The sequence below is a fragment of the Pipistrellus kuhlii genome, unplaced genomic scaffold (genome assembly GCF_014108245.1).
Source record: "Pipistrellus kuhlii isolate mPipKuh1 unplaced genomic scaffold, mPipKuh1.p scaffold_m20_p_4, whole genome shotgun sequence".
In the NCBI taxonomy this organism is placed as follows: domain Eukaryota; kingdom Metazoa; phylum Chordata; class Mammalia; order Chiroptera; family Vespertilionidae; genus Pipistrellus; species Pipistrellus kuhlii.
Window position 1 is genome coordinate 13,635,182 of NW_023425540.1, and position 8,022 is coordinate 13,643,203.

At 40.7% G+C, this 8,022-nt stretch overlaps 1 pseudogene; it reads right to left on the reverse strand.

Moving 5' to 3' along the window:
* Window positions 1–217: 217 nt before the first annotated feature.
* On the reverse strand, window positions 218–1,303 carry LOC118703753 (annotated as a pseudogene).
* Between the last annotated feature and the right edge of the window lie 6,719 nt (window positions 1,304–8,022).

Genomic DNA, 8,022 nt, shown 5'->3' on the forward strand with positions numbered 1-8,022 from the left:
CCAAGGTACATGCCCTTGACCAGAATGAAACCTGGGACCCTTCAGTCTGCAGGCCGACACTCTATCCACTGAGCCAAACTAGTTAGGGTTACAATCATGTCTTTAAAATGTTAGCTGGATCTTCCCATGCCCCTACATGAACACTCAAATGGCCTGATTTTGAACTCAATTGTAGTGCCACAAAAATATGAATATCTAAGACTTTGTTGTTTTTTTTTGAGGATCAGTGCACAGACATTTCAATTTGTACACAATTCTTTACATATGTACCAAAATGTAAAGTCATGCAGTTGTGATTCTTTCTTAAACAGTTATTCCAGTGACTTTCCAGCTTAAAATTTGGAGGCTAATTTTCCTTAATAAAGTATTAAGTACCAATATCTTCAAATGTTGCTATGCTGTTACATCAAAGCCCCGCTAATTCACAACTTAATATCATATATACCACATAATCAAATTTCCAATTGTTCACAGCACATTAACAAAGTTATTAGGAAAACTGGACTACCACACCAAAGATGTTACAGATGCACAAAATTCTGACAGGGAGAGCCAAGATCAAGGAATGGTTTTCTTTAGGAAACAATTCTACCAAAAACATGTGAATAGACATAATTTAAAATGTTTAAGACATAGTAAATACATGACTGACTCCAAGTTGCCATTTGATATGCTTTGTATTATAGGATATAAAAATGACTCCCATCTATGGAATGTTAAGCTGACACCCAAGACAATGAATGTCTCCCATATTCAATATCCCACTATTTTCTGGTTGTGCCAAAAAATAAACAACCAGCAAATGATTTCAACTCTTAAAAAAAAAAAAAAAAGCATTTACACTTAAAACAATGGGATGAGTTGGAATTCCCTCCTTCTTAAAAATGTTTCTAGAGCTACTAAAAAAAACATGCATTTACAAAATAGGTGATAAAAATATTCCTCTGGATTGTACAAGAAGGGAGACAGGGACCACTGATAAGACATGGTTCATGATATTAATCAGACTCGGCTTCTTTTTCTCCTGTTTCCTCTGAGGCTGGACTCTCCTTGTTTTTAGTTCCTCTCTTTTCCACAGGTAGATTTTCTTTAGGTTCCTGACCAGCCACTTCTGCCAGCTTTCCCTTTGCTCCCCTTTTCCCTCACATTTGCACTTTTTAGTCTGCACATTTATCCTTTCCTGTTGCCTTTTTGGGCTTTGTTTCCACTTTTGCAGGAGCAGGTTTGGCTGATAACCTGGCTGACCTCCTCTTGGGCTCCTCGTGGGTCGCCCCTTGGCAGAGCTGACCTTCCTCTTGGGCATTGTGGCTGCGGATCAGGCACGTGCTGGGTGTCTGAGGGCTGAGGCATGCCAAATGGCTTTACTGCTGCTTCTTTCATTGCCCAAGCTGCTTGGACCTCATCAAAGTCTTTCATACCCTTTTACTCATAGGTATGGGTTGTTATGGTTATGGGCATAAATAAAATTGAGAGCGTCAGGAGGCAATATTATAATGTTGGGCTGGGTGGGAAATTTTATTTGTAACTTTTTTTTGTGACTTTTGCCCCCATTAATCCAGGCATAAGGTGAGTTCCAGAATACAAAGGTGTCCTAGACACCGATGAGCCTTAAACCCTCCTGGGATTCTGTGAGCTAAGTGCATCCTGTTGCCTCTATGACAGAGGCCCCCCAAAAGGCCATGGTGACTCCTTGACATAATTTAACCCGAATTGTGTGTTTTAAACCTTCTTGAAAGATACCACTGCTGTCTATATTGATCCAGACATTTATCACGGTCAATTATAGGCTCTCCAGAAAATTATTTTTAAGGTATTGAGAAAAGTGTGATACTTAATCCCTTCTTGGTGAGGTTTAGCTTACCAATAACTAGCCTAGCTATTGAGGAAGAGTGAGTTGGATTAATTCACACAAGCGATAAGTTACAGTGTCAAGAAAAATGTAAAGAGGAAGAGACAGAATAAGCATGTCATGAAACTATTGACAAAAATTTTAAACCCAATTTATTTATTCATTAAGAAAAAAATAACTGGCAGTAATGGAAATGGTGATAAATTAGCCTCGATGCTAAGAAATGAGGCCCAGGAGCCATCTGCATAACAATTAGGAATCAAGTGATAGATAACCTCTGAGTAATATATTATCAGGTTGCATTGGCTGCAAAATCAATGGCGACTCAGCCACTGTGAATAGATGCGTTACTCTGGAATTAAGAAAGTTGGGTGTTGTGAGGAGGAGTGGTATTGACTTAGTTTTCAACGCTTGGAAGAGGCAATTTGGGAGGTGGATGGATTTGTGCCCAGTATATATGACATATTTAACTCTATACAACATGCATAGAATTCAATTGTTGACTATTTGCTATTCCAATGTTTCCTCTCTCATAATATTACTGTTTTGAGTTGTGTTGCTGCCTTTACCTTCTAACCTAAAATTTTTACACTACTCAGAAGCATTAAAAACTCTGACCATTGGACTTACTAAGAGGATGTGTTAAGTGACATGTCGAAGTAGGTCATGATTTTCTTAAGTTAAACCTTGCTGATTGTCAGTCTTGAGCCTTTTAACCTCCCTGGGATAATGCAGGGATTTTAATATGATTCTCTATGGTGACTGATTTGAATTTCTAGGACAGCAATTAGAGACAAGGACATTTACCTTGTTGAAGATTGCTTCTTCCAGGTGTTATCTCAAATGAAACAGCTTTGTGATGTATTAAGGAAACCAACAGTTGTATCTTTGAGACCCTACAAAGACACCAATTTATTAGACTTGGTTCCTTCTTTGCTAAGAACAGTGCAACATGCTAGTGTACATTCAGATGTGCAGGAAATCTACCAGCCTGACCTCATGTGATTACATTCATGTAGCTTATTCTTCTCAAACCCCAATGACAACCTTTGAAAAGAAACCTATCTGATTGGCAGCATGACCCTACAATTTCCAGTGTTATCCAGATCAGAAATTCAAATAGAATGAGCTGAAAGGCCACCTTTTCTTTTGAGAGTCAGAGAGCTAATGAGTGCTTGTCAAATGCTTATATAAGTTACAGTTTCACTGGTAAAGAGCCTTAGGACAGAAATGTATGAGCTAGTAATAGTTAAAAGTCAAAATTTCTAAAATAGAATCTGGGCCATCAATATGCTATTATCTTGGTGTCTATAAATGGTATATACTTAGGTATAAAAAATTAGTCTAAGTTCCAGTAATCTGATATGTAATAAACTATGTGTGTGTATCATCTATTATCTACCCATCCATCCGTTCATATATATGTATACATTCACACATATCCTCCTATATAATAAAAGCCTCATATAAAAATTGACGAAATGGCAGAACACTGACCACCAGGGGGTAGATGCTTACACAGGAGCTGCCCCCGGGTGGTCAGTGTGCTCCCACAGGGGGAGTGCCACTCAGCCAGAGCCAGTCTTACAGCTAGCAAGCACAGCAGCAGTGTCAGGAGCCTTTCCCTTCTCTTTGGCAGCACTAAGGAGCAGCAGGTGGGCAGTAGGGAGTGAGGGATCCTGGACTGCGAGATCCCTGGACTACAAGAGAAATATCTGCTTGTCAGCTTAGACCCAATTTCCCTGGTGAGCGGGCCTAAGCCTGCAGTTGGACATCCCCTGAGGGGTCCCAGACTGTGAGAGGGTGTAAGCCGGGCTGAGGGAACCCCTCCCCCAGTACACAAATTTTGTGTGCCAGACCTCTAGTATATAATAAAAGGCTAATATGCAAATTGACCAAACGGTGGAATGACCAGTCACTATAACATGCACTGACCACCAGAGGGCAGATGCTTAATGCAGGAGTTGCCCTCTGGTGGTCAGTGCGGTGGTGGCAGTGGTGTTAGCCTCTTCTGCCTCCATGGTAGCACTAACGATGTCTGAACTGCCAGCTCCTGGACTCCAAGAAAGTGCAGGTCAAGTTGAGGAACCCCCCCTCCACTGAGTGCACAAATTTCATGTACTGGGCCTCTAGTATGATATAAATACATGTATAATGTGTCTACACACATATACATAAAGGGATTAGATATAAAAGAATATATAAAATGGTCCATATATAACCTTTGTATCTATATCCTTTTTTCTTTTTCTCTCTCTATATGTATACATTTATGCATTTTTTCTTTTTATATATTCTTTTCTTTAGAAACAATTTAAAAGGAGCAATGGGAAGGTAAATGTATATACTTGAGTACCAGTTCACAAGGGTCAGGATGAAACTGTTTGTAGGAGCCCAGAGAGACATGGGAAAAGAGATGGCTCTTAAAAATATCATCCACTCAGCAGCTACATTAGAAGTAATATCCTTCATTGTAAAGGCAACTGAGAAAGGAAAACCTTGGGCTGTGGTGGTGGCCAAATCAATGTGCTGAAATTTCACAGCTGTCTTTCTACGAATGGGACTCTTGTTGGCACCGAGGAACATGTGGGTGAAGACCAGACAGAGAAGAATGTCAGCTTGGCTTCTTCTGTGCAGATAGAATCTTGTAGCTGCTTTCAGTCCTGAGAAAGTAGTTTAAAAGGACAACAAAATTAAAACCTTTTTATTATTGTTATTAAACAAATCAACTTATTTTCCTTTGAAGGGTGTATGAGGGTCTTGAGACCTGTATTTGCTGCTAACTTTTAATCATGACATTTACTTGTCATTCTCATGTTTCTTCTTGGTTATCACACAGTTTCACAGTGTCCTGCCTAAATGGACCCCATCTGTGCTTGGTGACAACTCTGTTCTCCCTCCCAGGGTAAGGCATGGCCTATGACCATCTGGGAGAAAATGGGCTGTTTCCTCCTCAGTGGCGGGGACATTTGGTCATGTTGCTAGTGCTCCACCATTTTGGTAACTTGCCACTGTCCCGTGGTTTCTTCTACTACTTCTGCCACCTGCTGACCACCTTTTCTGAATGTCTTGAGTTTGATTTCCCAGGAAAGACATGATTCCATTAGCCAGCCCATACCGTGTTTCTCTTAGACATACCTGTGAGACTAGCTGGCATCAGATGACACCTTCATCTCCTGTCTATGCTAAAGGGGATTGGAGTGGTGGGGTCACATGGTATGGTAAAAGTCACTTCCATTCAAGGAACTGCCTTCATTGAGAGCAGGTTTCCTGCAGAAGGGATTTGGTCATTTCTCTGTGCTGTAACAGACTCTGGCTCTGTGCAGTGAGAATCCTGCCTCCCAGGGTGGCTGTAAGGATAGAAAGAGAATCCTAAGTGCACATCATAGTGTGACTAAACAAAGCCTGTGCCTCTCCCTGCCCCACTGTCTTTTGACTAGAACCTGTGGCACATGTGGGATAGTGTTTAATTGCATGGACTCCAGTAGAGGTACCTGAATTCAGATCCCAGCTTTGCCACTTCTCAGCCATGGGACCTTGAGCCAACTGCTTAACTTCTCTGAGTTCATTCTCATATGTCTAATGTGATCATAGTGGTATCAACCTTTAAGGCAAACTTAATGACTTAATATAAGGCATTTACATAGTCTATGGCACACTCTTGTCATATGATTATTATTCATTCTCATTCTTCTAGAAGGAATAAAGTAAAGGTGAAGTTAATACTAAGAGGACTGATCTATATTGGGATTAAAAACACTCAAGCATCACAAGGATAAACTTTTGAAAGGGGTCCGATACCAATAACTTAATGACATCTCCAATATGCAGAGTGAGAGTGATCTACCAGCAGAAAACTAGTGGGAACTGGTGTGTCTAGCCTAGGGGTGTCGAACTCAATCAGAGAAGGGGCCAAAATCTAAAATCCAGCCTAAATCTCGGGGCGAATGGTTTACTGAACAGTCATAAACTGTCATTGTGATGGAAACGCAGCGGAGTGCAGTGATAACAGCGCAGTGCGGGCCACATTGCAAGGCCTGGTGGGACGGATTTGGCCCGCGGGCCTTGTGTTTGACACATGTGGTCTAGCCCATCAGTTGATAATGACAATTTAGCATGGTGAATGGAGAAGCGGGTGAGGCCAGTGTGAATGGAGGGGCAAGCAAGGAGGGACCGAGGAAGGTTGCCCAGCTCAGGAGCTGTGTGTGCACATGCACACCTTATGTCTGCCTTCCCCCACCTAGTGTGAGTTCACGTTCCCAGACCTGCTGATTGATACAAATTTGCTTCTGGAAAAATTCAGAGAGTGAGACAGTTAATCTCTGCCATTTGGCCAGGACATTGGTCTATGTGCTTCTATCAGCTGAGGCCAAATGTTCAGCCAAGCGTGGTCAGGATTTCCTGCAGCGACTGGCTAAATAGTCCTTTATCCTGTGAGATGGAACTAGCTGACTAACATTTCCCCTTGTTGGCAAAGGCCTCTGTTCAAAGCTCCTAGACAATTAGTATGCAATGTCCTTTAATTGGGCTTTTCATTTTTATCTCAAAGTAACTGTTTTGTCATCCATGAAGAATTTCTGCACCACTACCTTCAGATTTGCAGCTTCTTATCTAACTCTACTATTTATTCTCTCCAACAGGAACTCACTAATTTAAAAAATCTGAGCATTTTCTGAACCATCATAACAACGGGTAATACACATTGAAATCAGCATAGCAATCGTGTTGGGATATTTGAAGGTGCCTGAAAGAGAAAGCATATTATATGTTTTCTCTCTAGGATTTATAAGCAGCCTGTAGGGTACCTATTATCAGTATTCATATTTTACAGATGAGAAAATGAAAACAGAGATAAGTAATTTCTCACAGATTAACTGCCTAGAGGTTGGCTGAGCTGGCATTTCAGGTATATGACTTCAGAATCAGAGTTCATCTTTTTCTTTCTTTTTTATTTTTCAGGTTTTTACTGGAGCACTAGATGATGGGGTGCTGGAAATGGGACAACATCTGGGAAAAGGAAGAAGCCAGGTAAGATTCAGAGGGGTGTGTGTGTAATATGGGCTTTGACATTGGTAAGTTCTTTATGTTATAGATTAATGTGCTTATAAAATAACTGAAGGAACCTATACGCTTCTCATTTTATGTAAGACCTCAAACAATAACGCAAATGAACACAGAACAAAATCAGAAAGAGCTCAGTGGGGATGTACTGGATACCAGGCTGATGGCAGATGCAGTTTAGCAACAATGGAAAAACACAACCATACAGTGTAGCAAGGTGTAGCAAGGAACTCTTCCCACCTCCCGCCTCCCCCCAACCCCCCCATTAGTTGCAAATGATCATGACTGAGAAGGTAGGAAAGGATAAACAACAAAGCAAGTTTTTGAAATTTGATAGATTTCAGAATATTTTTGCATGCTTGGACCATATTATTGTTCTTTTTCTTAAAGTTCTAATAAAAATATCTGTCCTGGCTGGCATGGCTCAATGGTTGAGCATTGACCCAGTAACCAAGAGGCCACGATTTGATTCCTTGTCAGAGTACATAATTGGATTGTGGGTTCAATCCCGATCGATGATGTTTCTCTCTTATTGTAGTTTTTCTCTCTCCATCTCTCTTCCTCTCTCTCTAAAAGTTAATAAAAATGTATTTTAAACATATCTGTAAACATGGGATTGAAAAGGAGAGGTTAGTTGTTAACTTTTGCTTGTGTGGATGTGAATCAGAAGAGAATGGAGTCTATGATAGTAACTGACAATCACGAGCAGAACTGTTTTTCTCCTTCCTTCACCCCCTTGGGAAATCCTAGTATCTCTGTGTCTGTCCCTTGAGATTTTGCAGAGATAGGCATGGTGTTTAAAGATATAGCTATCTCTCAGTTCCTCACAGAGGCACTTCAGTGCTCATCTTAGAAACCCACAGAAAAAATAGTTCCATACTTAATGAAAATGAGAGCAGTTATGAGAGAGGCAGGAATCAGCTAACCTTGTCATCTGAGGTCAAAATGGGTGAACAAATCCAGAATGTTAGAAATGATATAATAGACAATTGTTTGGACTCTTCAGATGTGTGAATGTTGTGAATGACAAAAATGGTGATGGGGAGAAACTGTCCTAGATGTATATAGACTGACAAGACACAATAATCAGATGAAGTGTGAACCCTGAGTGG